Source organism: Cucurbita pepo, chromosome LG06 (assembly GCF_002806865.2).
Source record: "Cucurbita pepo subsp. pepo cultivar mu-cu-16 chromosome LG06, ASM280686v2, whole genome shotgun sequence".
Lineage (NCBI taxonomy): Eukaryota > Viridiplantae > Streptophyta > Magnoliopsida > Cucurbitales > Cucurbitaceae > Cucurbita > Cucurbita pepo.
In genome coordinates this window covers 8241312-8256947 of record NC_036643.1, presented here as the reverse complement: position 1 = coordinate 8256947, position 15636 = coordinate 8241312, and the positions used below count along the sequence as shown (strand labels likewise).

General features: G+C 33.5%; 2 non-coding genes across 2 annotated transcripts; both read right to left on the bottom strand.

The window, feature by feature from the left end:
- Window positions 1-3991: 3991 nt before the first annotated feature.
- On the bottom strand, window positions 3992-4073 carry TRNAS-GCU. Its single transcript has one exon. It is a non-coding gene; the product is annotated as a tRNA-Ser (tRNA).
- A 1480-nt stretch (window positions 4074-5553) lies between these two features.
- TRNAS-GCU lies at window positions 5554-5635 on the bottom strand. The gene has a single exon. It is a non-coding gene; the product is annotated as a tRNA-Ser (tRNA).
- Window positions 5636-15636: the final 10001 nt, after the last annotated feature.

Genomic DNA, 15636 nt, shown 5'->3' with positions numbered 1-15636 from the left:
CTTCTGTAAGGTCACATATTTCAATTAAAATATTTTTATAAACTAATAATTTTTATCATTACAATTTTAGCCTTTTCTTTTTAATTTTTTTTTATTGAATTTATCTTTTATCTTTTATTTTCTAAATTTTAATGTATTTATTTGTTGCAACATTATTATATATTTTTATAAACTAATCATTTTTGTCCTTAGAATTTAAGCTACTTTTTTCTTTTTTCTTTTTTATTTATTTATTTATTTATTTTTATGAATTTGTCATTTTTATTTATTTATTTATTTATTTATTATTATTTTTTTTGTGAAGTTTTAATATATTTTATCTAAGATTGTATCTGAATAATTATAAAGTGTGGATTAATAAAACATAAAAAAAAAAATTGACAACCCAACCCGAACCCAACCCGAAATTAAAGGGTTGAGTTGGGTTGTGAAAAGTTTTGGGTTGGGTTGGGTTATTAATCCAACCAACCCGAACTTTTGGGTTGGGTAAAAAAAAATCCCTCAACCCAACCCAACCCAACCCGAACCATCTACACCCCTAACCACAAGGCATGAACCATCATACATCACTCAATTATTTAACAACAACAGCAACAACACTTGCTTGGTTGGCCATGACCGAAGTTACTAATTACTCGGTAGCCACTTCAAAAACTATATTCCAACGGTTAATTTTACCAATGTAAAACCATATCACATACTTTTACTTTAGGGCATATCCATAACTTATTCTAGCTAAACATGACAATTATTTCCAATAAGTCCTAAAACTACCTAAAATTGGGTAAATAGAAGTCTTACTCAACTCAAACTCCTCAAATAAGGTCAAAAATAGCTTCACGAGGGTCGACAACTTAGGAAATGGTATAGGTTTGTGTACCTTGAAGCCTAAGCCGAGGAGTTGAGCTGCCAAGTCGAGCTTGAGCGAGTCGAGAAGCTAAGCCAAACGAGTCGCTGAGTCGAGTCGGAGGATCCGCAATTGGAAAATGGGTCACGTGTAAGGCACGTGCAGTGCTGAGGGAACGGGTTGTCACTCGAGTCAAGGTGCGAGTACGGGTCCCTGACTGCAAGATGTTATTCTTAGTTGACCCACGTCTGGAGAGTAGACGTCCTCACAGGTCAAAATGAGTTGGATCGTGCATGTCTAGAATAGGTATTAGCTTTATGGGCTGCAATGGGTTAGGTTCGTGGGTTAGGGCTCCGACTTAAGTCCAGAAGCTTTGCCTCCCTCGCCCAAGAACGGATAGTAATCCTTGATCTTTCTCCCCTCTTTTCTGACAGCTTTATGACGTCGTTTATGCACGATTCTATCGTCATTTGTCTACCTCTCGTTTATGCAATAACACGACACTCCTTTGCTCCTAAAACCCAAAAATCTTAACTAAAATTTAAAATCTTTGTGGGATAATCTCTTGGTTTCCTTCTTAACAACACTCTCATTTTCTTGCTTTGATAGCTCTTAGATGCATAGGTGGGTTGCATAATGAAAAAAAGATTATGTTGGTGATGGAGAGCACGAGTGGTTTTTAAGGGAGGTTATGGTTGGTTACTCTGTAGATATAATGTCTCGATTCCCCGCAAAGTTTGAGTATACCATTTTTTTTTTTCCAAACTTCTACACAACCCCCTTTCTTTTATAGGACCTCTAAAGACTCGACCCTAAAAGAACTATGGTTATAATCCATGTATGAACGGTACATAATTTATCATTTATGTTGGAGAATGATGCATGAGCAAATGATGACAATTGAAGAAAGCATTTTAAGAAGAACATTACCCAAGCGAGGGAGAAGAAATGCTAAGTCCAAGCGTTCCTCTTTTATCTTGAAACGTCTTATTCTCCCTAATAATCTTTTAATTAATTTTATTTAAACATAATATTACAATTTTAAATGTCTATTTGATTTTTTATTTTTTATTCCAATAAAATTATTCTCCAACAAAAAAAAAAAAATTTAAAAAATTTCTAAGTATAACTTCGTTTCAGTCTAACTTCGTTTCATGTATTTATTGTATTTATTTGTAACATTTGTATAACTTTCATGTACACCTATGGTACGTCTCAAATTCTTAATCTAAATTTATTTTTCTAATATTTTGAATTACTTTTGAGTCACCTATTTTAAAAAATGAATTATATTATCACTGTTTTACCCTCCAATGTATGTAACGATTCATGATTCAAAGTTTCGAAAAGTGGGTCGTTAGACAATGAGAAAATGAGGCTCCATTGTTCAAGTTTTGATATCAACAATTATAAGAGAACTACTCATCTACTTTTGCTTATTTGAGAATGAGTGAATTTTATCTGTAAGACAATTATTACTCTTTCAAGTCCCCAAAATTTTAGGCATTTGAATCAACTATAAAAATAATTACCATCTATGAACTTACTCAAGATTATGATGGAGTCACATATGATCATCTGGTGAAATATTAATATTCTGTAGCTTACACTTCATATCTTCTAACGTAGGAAAATAAGTTTCAGAAAGTGCATAAGTGATACTTGCTCTAATGACATTAATTAATTTTATTTAAACATAATATTACAATTTTAAATGTCTATTTGATTTTTTATTTTTTATTCCAATAAAATTATTCTCCAACAAAAAAAAAAAAATTTAAAAAATTTCTAAGTATAACTTCGTTTCAGTCTAACTTCGTTTCATGTATTTATTGTATTTATTTGTAACATTTGTATAACTTTCATGTACACCTATGGTACGTCTCAAATTCTTAATCTAAATTTATTTTTCTAATATTTTGAATTACTTTTGAGTCACCTATTTTAAAAAATGAATTATATTATCACTGTTTTACCCTCCAATGTATGTAACGATTCATGATTCAAAGTTTCGAAAAGTGGGTCGTTAGACAATGAGAAAATGAGGCTCCATTGTTCAAGTTTTGATATCAACAATTATAAGAGAACTACTCATCTACTTTTGCTTATTTGAGAATGAGTGAATTTTATCTGTAAGACAATTATTACTCTTTCAAGTCCCCAAAATTTTAGGCATTTGAATCAACTATAAAAATAATTACCATCTATGAACTTACTCAAGATTATGATGGAGTCACATATGATCATCTGGTGAAATATTAATATTCTGTAGCTTACACTTCATATCTTCTAACGTAGGAAAATAAGTTTCAGAAAGTGCATAAGTGATACTTGCTCTAATGACCCAATTTTTCTTTTAAAAATATAAAGTCAATAGGATGCATGAAATTCCGAAGGTATGAAATATATATATATATATATATATATATAGTTCAAAGTAGTTTACTCAATACTTGTAATAGACTAAAACCTTCCTAGAATCCATTTAAACTAACAATAGTGTAAATAAAACAACAGAACCAAAATAAGAAGAAAAAGAAAAAGCAACGTCGTAATCCTCGATCTTTCTCCCCTCTTTTTTCACGGCTTTGTGACACCGTTTACGCGTTATTCCATCATCCTTTGTCCATCTCTTGTTTGTACAATAACACCGCGACACTCCTTTGCTCCTAAATCTCCAAAATCTTAAATAAAATTTGAGATCTTCGTGAGGTAATCTCTCGATTTTCTTATCAGACAATTCTCTCGTTTTCTTTCCTTAATAACTCTTAGATGCATCGTTTGGTAGGAGAATGAAGTAAAGATTATATTGGCGGTGGAGAGCATGATAGTAGGGCTTTTAACAAGGGGGTTGTGGTTGATTACTCCGCATAAATAATACCTGGTCGGAAATCGTGAGATTTCCCACGAGGATTTAATATATCATTTTTTCCCAAATCGTTACACAACCCGGTATCTTTATTAATGGGACCTCTAAGGACCCAACCCTAGAAGAATTGTGGCTCTAATCGATGTATGAGCGGTCTAGATGACCAAAAAAGAATGTCGTGTGCATCATTTATGTTGCTCGATCATGCACATGTACGGTGGAAATCAGCAAATGAGCAAATTATTACAATTCAAGGAAGCTATTAAAAAATAATTCGTTGCTTGAGAGATTCGAACTCTCGCGGGGAAACCCCATGTACTTAGCAGGCACACGCCTTAACCACTCAGCCAAAGCAACAAATTTTGATTGATGATCGATGACAGGAGCATCCAAGAGTTGTGTAACTGCAAGGGCTGTTAGATCTATATCATTGTCCATGTTTTAGATTTTAATTTTGTTTTAGAACATTGTATTTATTTGTAACATTTGTATAACTTCCATGGACACGTATTGTACGTTTCAAATTCTTAATATAAATTTATATTTCTAATATTTTAAATTACTTTTGAGTCACCTATTTTAAAAAATGAATAATATTATCATTGATTTACCCTTGAATGTATGTAACAATTCGTGATTCAAAGTCTCAAAAAGTGAGTCGTTAGACAATGAGACAATGAGGCTCCATTGTTCAAGTTCTGACTTCAACATTTATAAGATAACTACTCGTCTACTTTTTCTTATTTGAGCTGCTCCCTATTTCTTATAGTCTCCAAAATTTTAAGCATATTGAATCAAGTATAAAAGTAATTACCGTCCAGAACTTACTCCGGACTAAGATCTAGTCACATATGATCATCTTTTAAAATATTAATCTTCTCTATCCTACTCTCCATAGCTTACACGGTAGCAAAATAAGTTTCAAGAAGTGCATAAGTGGCCCTTTGTACATGACCGTATTTCTCCTTGAAAAAAAATAAAAAGTCAATATAACATTCATGAAATTCCTAACATTCCGAGAATCCATTTAAACTAAAAGTGGTGAAAATAAAACAACAAACCAAAATAAGAAGAAAAAGAAAACCAAACGTGCTGCTCTATATTTGGGTGTCTTTCGTATACTCGAAGAAAAAAGTAGCACATTGCTTGAGTATTTAAAAGTATTCAGTATGTAGTCCCACTGTTGTGGTCGGAAAATGCAATTACATGCAATCATAATAGGACCTATCCCTTTATAAAAAATTTCTTTGGTATCTACTTTTCAATCTATGTAGGGTTAGATGTGTAGTACTTCTCTACACACAGCCCATGCACATGCACATTGAACGAATAGGTGGACTCATTACCATAGTTCTTATGTCTACCATGGGTCATCATTGGTGGCTTGAACCTACTTTGGATAAAAAATTCGTGCTTGCCTGAAATGTTTTTCATATCAGGCTTCAAATAGTGTCATACCAGTAGTCCATTGATAACGGTGGATATGAGCAATCTTCATAAAATGTTACTTGGAAACAAACTTATTTATGAAACTGAGATCTTGTTACTATTAATAATGACATCACATAATCTCACCTATTCTTCATAGGACGAAGTANATCTTGTTACTATTAATAATGACATCACATAATCTCACCTATTCTTCATAGATTTATTAATGGGACCTCTAAGGACCCAACCCTAGAAGAATTGTGGCTCTAATCGATGTATGAGCGGTCTAGATGACCAAAAAAGAATGTCGTGTGCATCATTTATGTTGCTCGATCATGCACATGTACGGTGGAAATCAGCAAATGAGCAAATTATTACAATTCAAGGAAGCTATTAAAAAATAATTCGTTGCTTGAGAGATTCGAACTCTCGCGGGGAAACCCCATGTACTTAGCAGGCACACGCCTTAACCACTCAGCCAAAGCAACAAATTTTGATTGATGATCGATGACAGGAGCATCCAAGAGTTGTGTAACTGCAAGGGCTGTTAGATCTATATCATTGTCCATGTTTTAGATTTTAATTTTGTTTTAGAACATTGTATTTATTTGTAACATTTGTATAACTTCCATGGACACGTATTGTACGTTTCAAATTCTTAATATAAATTTATATTTCTAATATTTTAAATTACTTTTGAGTCACCTATTTTAAAAAATGAATAATATTATCATTGATTTACCCTTGAATGTATGTAACAATTCGTGATTCAAAGTCTCAAAAAGTGAGTCGTTAGACAATGAGACAATGAGGCTCCATTGTTCAAGTTCTGACTTCAACATTTATAAGATAACTACTCGTCTACTTTTTCTTATTTGAGCTGCTCCCTATTTCTTATAGTCTCCAAAATTTTAAGCATATTGAATCAAGTATAAAAGTAATTACCGTCCAGAACTTACTCCGGACTAAGATCTAGTCACATATGATCATCTTTTAAAATATTAATCTTCTCTATCCTACTCTCCATAGCTTACACGGTAGCAAAATAAGTTTCAAGAAGTGCATAAGTGGCCCTTTGTACATGACCGTATTTCTCCTTGAAAAAAAATAAAAAGTCAATATAACATTCATGAAATTCCTAACATTCCGAGAATCCATTTAAACTAAAAGTGGTGAAAATAAAACAACAAACCAAAATAAGAAGAAAAAGAAAACCAAACGTGCTGCTCTATATTTGGGTGTCTTTCGTATACTCGAAGAAAAAAGTAGCACATTGCTTGAGTATTTAAAAGTATTCAGTATGTAGTCCCACTGTTGTGGTCGGAAAATGCAATTACATGCAATCATAATAGGACCTATCCCTTTATAAAAAATTTCTTTGGTATCTACTTTTCAATCTATGTAGGGTTAGATGTGTAGTACTTCTCTACACACAGCCCATGCACATGCACATTGAACGAATAGGTGGACTCATTACCATAGTTCTTATGTCTACCATGGGTCATCATTGGTGGCTTGAACCTACTTTGGATAAAAAATTCGTGCTTGCCTGAAATGTTTTTCATATCAGGCTTCAAATAGTGTCATACCAGTAGTCCATTGATAACGGTGGATATGAGCAATCTTCATAAAATGTTACTTGGAAACAAACTTATTTATGAAACTGAGATCTTGTTACTATTAATAATGACATCACATAATCTCACCTATTCTTCATAGGACGAAGTAACCTGTATAAGCTTGTGAGTGAAGCCTTCCACCACTATTCGAATGACGGTGTGACCTTTCGCTATATTAGGTAAACCTAGAAGGAATTCCATGACATAACCTCAAAACTATTGAACTTTTTGGTACCCTTCAAATTAACTGAACAGTTGTTTGGACATATCATTTAACAACTCTTAATGTTACCTATAGCTTAGTACAAATTACCACTCATATTGCCTCAAGAAAGAATTGCAGTTGATGGATTTAGATAATGTTAACGAAAATGAATGATGTAGCAAGATCCCCCATGATAGTATTTTCTTAACATTTATGATTACTTTTCTTTTGAAACAAACGCCCATATTATCATTGTTATTGACGATTCGGGAAAAGGGTGCCAAGTATTTGCAAGGCTTTTTCTTGTGCAAATGGTATCTCTATTGATGATATAAATGTGGATGAAAAGAGGAAATCATGCTTGACCACCCACAATATATTTGAGAAAAATGTTGAATTGCTTATCAATGAGCCATTCTACTATGTAAGTGACAATACACTCTCGCTTAGGTCAACCGGTAAGTGGGTTTGTTGTTAAATGCCCACATGCTTGGTTGGATAATCTATGTGGTGTATGACTGATACATACTCTGTGGCACCTGTATGTGTCAATTTTTTTATGATGCTATGTTATATTATGATTACATTGTATTATGAAATGACATTTTTATATGAATGTTATATGATGCATTTACTTCCATATGTCATGGTGCGTATATTATTTTTGCATGTTAATACTATGCATATGAGACATTGATAAGCCATGTATTCTTCATAGGAACGTTATATCATGAAAAGAATGGAGGTACGATTTTTATCATAAGTACGTACCATGATTTGAAACTAAAGGACTTCATACATTTTGTATGTAATGTGCATCGAGATACTTTTTTGTTATGATTAGTATAGACACGTACACGATGATATTATATGTTCCACTTTTCCTCTGTGGCTTCCGATAGCGTGAGTATGCGTTGGCCCGTAATCAGGTCAAGAGATACATATATGACCATGACTGGTTGGTCCATCATGTGTGTGCGTCGTGAGTAGAGAAGTACTACATATCAAACCCTTCTCGGATTATAAAGTAGTGACCAAGTAAAAATTTTACGAAAAGATAAGTCTCACCATGATGGCATGGAATTGCATTTTCCAACCTTAATAATTAGGCTACGTACTAAGTATTTTTAAATACTTTAGCCACGTTCTACTTCTTTTTCATGTAAAGGTATGACACCTATGTATGAATGATGATGTCACTAGTGAGGCAGACTTCACATTCACATATGACAAAGAGCCTGCACTCATGTTGGCTGAGAAGATGCCAAACCTATTGGTTATCAATGAAGAAAAGGCTACGGTGAACCCCTTCATAGATGGAGAAGACCAAGTAGAGACAAACATGTGGTACCTAGACAAAGGAGCAACCGACCACATGACTAAAGATCGAGCACAGTGCAAGGAGCTTCATGAGAAGTTCATTAGAAACATAGAAAGTAACATCGTAATTTTACAATGGTTCATTCAAACTCGTCCTACTTCACTCNCGATCATGATAATAATTTCAAAATTAAGTGTGATAGAGTTAGAGAAAGTAACATCGTAATTTTACAATGGTTCATTCAAACTCGACCTACTTCACCCTTCAAGCGTCTCTTGAAAATTTGAATAAAAACCTCGTCATCCTAAAATTTATATTATGATCACTTCAAAACAATGAAACTATTAGTAATTAAGAAGTATGTTGGTTATCATCAAAACATCAATTAATTAATTAATTAATTAATTAATTTTAGAGACTAACAGCCAAAAAGTCAACACCCTCCTCCTATCAAAACATGTTTTATGGATGGATAACCAAAGAAAATTTCTTAATATTTTATGGAGGGATAACCAAAGAAAATTTCTTAATAGGTAAGTCCTAATCCATTTAGTCATAAACATTTCTTCAAATACATATATTTTCCGGTTGCCACAAAAACCTTAATTCCTTATAATAGACCTTTACTAGTAGTTTCATCCTTTTCAACATTGTTCATACGTCAAAAATATCTAGTCTCCTCATGAGATCTTTGATAATTACCCTTATGCTCAAAAGTGAGTAACACACAAAGTTTCATAACATTTACAGTCGTTTAGAGTCTTGAAACATCTCAGAATTCGTGTAAGACTATTTTTGCTATTCAAAAACCCAAATCTTTGTTTAAGTTCTTAAGATATTCCAATAATTTCAAAATTAAGTGAGATAGAGTTAGAGAAAGTAACATCATAATTTTACAATGGTTCAGTCAAACTCGACCTACTTCACTCTTCAAGCGTCTCTTGAAAATTGGAATAAAAANGACCTACTTCACTCTTCAAGCGTCTCTTGAAAATTGGAATAAAAACCTATCATCCTAGAACATGAACACTTCAAAACAATGAAATTATTAGTAATTAAAAAGTATGTATCAATTAATTAATTAATTTTAGACTAACAGTCAAAAACTCAACACCCTCCTCCTATCTATAATTTTAAGAACTTAGAGTGGATTTATGGCTCAATTTTTTTTTATTGAAATCAACCTCTGGTGTTGATACTTAATTCAACCTTAAAAAAACAATTTTCCCACTTTAGTGAAGATTGACATGCTTTCCTCTATTAACATGTTTTCTCGAGTGATAAACATTTCTTCAAATACATAGATTTTCCCGTTGCCACAAAAACCTTAATTCCTTATAATAGACCTTTACTAGTAGTTTCATCCTTTTCAACATGGTTCATATGTCTAAAATATCTAGTCCCCTCATGAGATCTCTCATAATTACCCTTATGCTCAAAAGTGAGTAACACACAAAGTTTCGGAATCGTTTAGTGTCTTGAAACATCTCAGAATCCGTGTAGGACTATTTTTGCTATTTAAAAACCCAAATATTGATTTAAGTTCTTAAGATATTCCAATGGTCTTTAAAACTTTCCTTTTAAACCACCAAACAAGAGTTCTTATAAAATTTAAGGCCATTTAGAGCTCACATGGTTTCAGAATTTAGTGCAACTTATGGATAGTGTGAATTAGTCAAGTTATTCATTTTTAGATTTTTATTAGCTCTATTTCTGCAAATAAATTAGTTGCATGTTAACTCTTTCAATACAAATAAGTTGAGTCTTTACCGAGTTATTTCAGTTTAAATAGAAGTCTTACTATTAGTAAAATACAGCTACAGTATAACACTTCATATTTCAGTTTTTCTATATTGTCTTTTTTTTAGTAATAATAATTTAAGATTTATTCACACTTTTAAGAGTTAGATATTGTGTCAGTTGGTATCAGAGCCAGGTTGTTAACCAAGGGTTTGATATTATTACTCAACAAGATGAATGGTGGAAGTGCTTCTACGGGTACAGCTATGGAAGAGCTTGTTGGCAATAATCATAATTATTGGAAGTTATGTATGGAAGCTTATCTACCGGGGCAAGATTTGTGGGATTTAATTGAAGGTGATGACACAGAAAGTCCACGAGATACTCCACAGAATGCTGACTTACCCTTAAAATGGAAGATCAAATGTGGAAAACCTTTATTTACCTTGCGAACTTTGATTAGCAAGGAATATATTGATCATGTTCGTGATTTAAAGTCACCAAGGCAAGTGTAGGAAACACTTCAAAAGCTGTTCACTAAGAAAAATACATCTCATTGCAATTTCTAGAGAATGAACTAGCTATGGTAACTCAAGGTAATTTTGTTGTTGAAGAATATTTCTTCGAAAGTGAAAAATATGTGTTCTAAAATTTCATAATTAGATGTTGAGGAGTCAGTGAGTGATGCTCGATTACGGCATTATCTTATTCGTGGATTACGAAAAGACTTTATGCCATTTGTTTCCTCAATACAAGGGTGGGCAAATCAGCCTTAAATTATTGAATTATTGAATTTGCTTTCTAATCGGAAAGTTTTGATTAAGAAAATGACTAGCAGCAACAAGTTTTCTTCAAAGTCAGAAGATGTGTTGTATGTCAAAGATCAAAGGTGACAGAATTTTCATTCAAAGCCTTCATCAAGCAATGCGAATCAATATAGAAGTGAGGAGTCATCAAAGAAGCCATTTAAAGCTTGTTACAAGTGTGAAAAACCTGATCATCTTAAAGGAGACTGTCGGGTGAAAGTGGTTTGTAATCGTTGCGGAAAGCCAAGTCATATTAAGCAAAATTGTCGAGTCAAAATGCAGGAATCATAAGAGAATGTTGTTCATGAAAGTAAAAATTCTTCAGACCCATTTTGGGAACACTATTTAACTATTGAAGTTCTAGACCAGCCAACAAATGTGGCTTCACCTGTACATCAATATGATGTCTCTGGAGATGCTCATGGCTTTATAGACTACAATAAAGAATGGATTGTCGGTTCTGGTTGTTCTCATCATGCAACTGGAAACGAAACTCTTCTATCAGGTGTTCGTCCACATTATCAAAAGAAGGTCACTATGACAGCTGATAATTCAATGCATCCTATGACGAAAGAAGGAGATTTGAATGATGGGAGTGATCTACTCAAGAACGTTTATCATGTTCCTGGTTTGAAGAAAAATCTTGCTTTTGTATCACAAATAACAAATTCAGGAAGGTATGTTCTTTTTTGTCCTAAAAATGTTCAAATTCTTTCTAATGTGAAACATGTTGCTGCTGATATCGGAAAAAGAAAAGAATCTTTGTATGTTTTATCGGCTAGTGAGGAATATATCAAGAAAACTTGTCATAATGCAAGTTCAACGCTTTGACATGCTCGTTTGGATCATGAGGGTTTTCAATTGTTGTAGAAAATATCTACAAAACAACTTCTTGATGGTGTCCCTGGTTCTAAAGATATTCAGCATGATGAGATTTGTCCAGGCTGCCAATATGGCAAGTCTCACAGTCTTCCTTTCCCAAGCACAAAGAGTAGAGCTTCAACAGTATTAGAATTGATTCATTCTTATCTTTTGGGACCAACGCGAACAACAAGCTATACCAGCATTCATTACGTGATGGTGTTTGCAGATGATTTCTCTTGTTTCAGTTGGGTATACTTCTTAGAACAGAAAAGTGAAGCTTTTTTAAAATTTATTCAATTTAAGCATGCTATAGAAAAATAATTTGAATTGAAAAACAAGTGCTTGCACAATTATAATGGAGGAAAATTTCTTTCGAATTATTTTATGGAATACTGTAAGGAGCATGTGATTCAGCGTCAATTGAATTGTCTAGAAACTCCGCAACAAAATGGGGTGGTTGAGCGCAAGTTTGCTCATCTTACATCAGTTTGCTTGTCTTAGTTGCATGTGAGGAGTCTTCCAAAAGAGCTATGGGCATCAGCTTTTCAAACAGCATGCCATGTTGTAAATTGGCTGCCTCCATGGCCAGGGACAGAATCATCACCATTGGAGCTGATTTAACATCGTAAACCCAATGTGAGTTATTTTCGTATTTTTTGGGTCTATTTGTTATGTTCATGTACTGAAACATAATGGAACTAAACTTGACCCAAAGGCCAAGAAATGCATTTTTGTTGGCTACGATACTCATAGAAAGGGTTGGAGGTGTATGGATTTGAAAACAAAGAAGGTTATTGTATCTCGTGATGTGATGTTTGATGAAATTTCAAGTTAAAAAGACAATGCAAATTGTAGCAAAAGTACAACTACTGTTGCACTCTTTCCGGGTGATTATACATTAGGGAGAAAAGATTTTTCAATTGCGATAGACATTCAAGCTAAGGAGACTACAGAAGCCACTACAAATATTGAAGTCGCCACAAGAAAAAATCCTCAAAGACAAAAAAGGTTACCAGATCATTTGTCTTATTTTGAAGTTGATATTAATCAATTTTCTGTTCTGTCTTGTTTTGTTATGGGAGATACAAGTGAAGATGAGCTGAAGTTGTACAATGAAGCTAATCGGATTTCAGAATGGAAAAATGCAATGATGCAAGAAATTTCAGCACTTGAAAAAATGACACCTGGGAGCTTGTACTAAAGTCTCATGATGTCGATTTAATTACTTGTGAGTGGGTTTACAAGTTGAAGAAAAACGGTGATGGTAGAATTGATAGACACAAAGCTCGTCTTGTTGCTCGTGGGTTCTCTCAGAAATATTGTTAAGACTATGATGAGACTTTTAGTCCAGTCACAAGGATGGTAACATTATGGACAATCATCTCTTTAGCTTCTAGTAAAAGATGGAAATTATGGCAGCTTGATGTGAAAAATATTTTCCTTTATGGAAAGTTGGATCGTGATATTTTTATGGAGCAGCCGCAAGGATTTACCTTTAAGGAATATCCTGACTATGTGTGCAGATTTAAGAAGGCATTGTACGGGCTCAAGCAAGCTCCTCGTGCTTGGTTTGGTAAGATTGCTCAATATCTTAATTTTTATGGTTTTAAGTCTTCATGTGCTGATCCAAGCTTGTTTGTTAAGAAAACAGCAACTATATGCACCTTGCTCTTACTTTATGTTGATGACATGATTATTACTGGTGATGATATTGTTGAAAGCAGTAGTCTTCAAGATGCCTTGTCTGTTCGTTTGAAATGAAAAGATTAGGTGAAGCTGATTTTTTTCTTGATTTGGAAATTAAGAAATGTGATGGTTATTTTCTCTCTCAAGAAGGAAATGTAGCAAGTTTATTAGCGGTTTTGAAGAGAGAAATCAAGAGATAAAATTACTCCTATGGAACCAAATCTCAAATGAGCTAGAAATGAAGGGAAGTCATTAGAAGATGCTACATTCTTTCGACAACTTTTTGGTAGTTTTGTCTATTTAACTATCACAGCCATACATTGCTTTTTCAGTAGGAGTTGTGTCTCAATTTATCCATCAGCCACACGAGACTCATTCTTTACATTGCTTTTTCAATAGAAGTTGTGTCTCAATTTATGAATCAACCACATGAAACTCATTTAATTGCAGCAAAAATGATTCTTTATTACATCAAGGGCACTCTAAATTATGGATTAATGTATGAGAAATCAAAGTCATTTTTCTTGAGTGGTTTTGTGGATGTTGATTGGGCTGGTGACGTGAACAACAGACGCTCCACAACAGGTTTTTGTTTTACAGCAGGCTCTGCTGCAATTTCATGGAACAGTAAAAAGCAAAGCACTTTTGCTTTGTCAAGTTGTGAAGCAGAATATGTAGCTGCTACAATGGCTACTCGAGAATGGTTGTGGCTCAGGAAACTTATTCATGAAATGGTGACTACTCTCAATCAGCCAATTCAAATTAATTGTGATAATGAAAGTGCAATAAAACTTATTGGAAATCTGGTGTTTCATGCTCGTTCGAAACATATTGAAACTCATTATCATTTTGTTCGAGAGAAAGTGTTATCGCAGTATGTTGAATTGCAGAAAATACATACTAATGAGCAAGTTGCACACATATTTACTAAGACACTTGCCAAAGTGAAGTTTGAAGTTATTCGTAAGGCTCTCGGAATTATTGAGAAATAAGCTTGCATTAAGGGAGGCGGTCAGAATTTAGTGCAACTTATTATTAGTTTTAATTAATCAAGTTATTCATTTTTAGGAGTCTCCAAATAAATTAGTGGCAGGTTAGGTTAAGTAGTTGTGTACAAATCAGTTGAGTCTTTATAGGAGTTATTTCAGTTTAAATAGAAGTCTTGCGTTAGTAAAATACTGCTGGAGTACAACACTTCATATACAAATCAGTTGAGACTTTATAGGAGTTATTTCAGTTTAAATAGAAGTCTTCCGGTTAGTAAAATACAGCTGGAGTACAACATTTCATATTTCAGTTTCTTTATATTTCAATTTTCTCTCTACTGTCTTTTTTTGGGTAATAATAATTTCAAATTTATTCACACTTTGTTAGATATTGCGTCAACATGGGTCATAAACTAGTGGTATGTAACGATAAACACAACTCTCCACAATGGTATGGTATTGTCCACTTTGAGCATAAGCTTGACTTCTTTTTCTTTTAGAGCCCTTTGTTCGACATTTGAGGATTCTATTGACATGACTAAGTTTAGGGCATGGCTCTGATACCATGTTAGATGAATACAACTCTCCACAATGGTATGATATTGTCCACTTTGAGCATAAACTCACATGACTTTGCTTTCAGCTTCCCCAAAAGGCCTCAGCAAATGGAGAGAGTATTCCTTGATTATAAACTCATGATCATTCCCTAGATTAACGTAGATTAATTGACGTGGAACTTTCATCCAACATAGGATTTGAATACAAATTTTGCTAAATCTAAACGTGTATTGAATCATGAATACATCATGTACCACCCACATTCTAAGTATAGCAAGTCACAAAAGAGTAAAAATAATATCTTTTATTATATTTTGTAAGCAAGACAATGGAAACATTCTGAGGGTACATCATAGGCTAGTCTACAGAATCTAAAAGCCTAGAGCTCTAATACAATTTATAACGAATCATGTCAAAGATACAGATCATGATTCAAATATTAGATTTAACACATAGTGGCCCCATCCATTCCCCTGTATTCCTTGTGACAGGGTCACGTTACTTACTTGTAAAGCCCCAAATAAGGTTAAGGTAACTCAAGTATGTTTAAGAAGCCCACAAGATATTTAAAAGACTCAAGGATAAGAACTAAGAGACCTGAGCTAAGACAAATGGCCTCAGTAACTAATTTTACAATAGGAAGGAATTATAAGGATTCAAGGCGTTTGAAAAAGGTTTGTTAAGGAAAACGCAAACATAAAGGG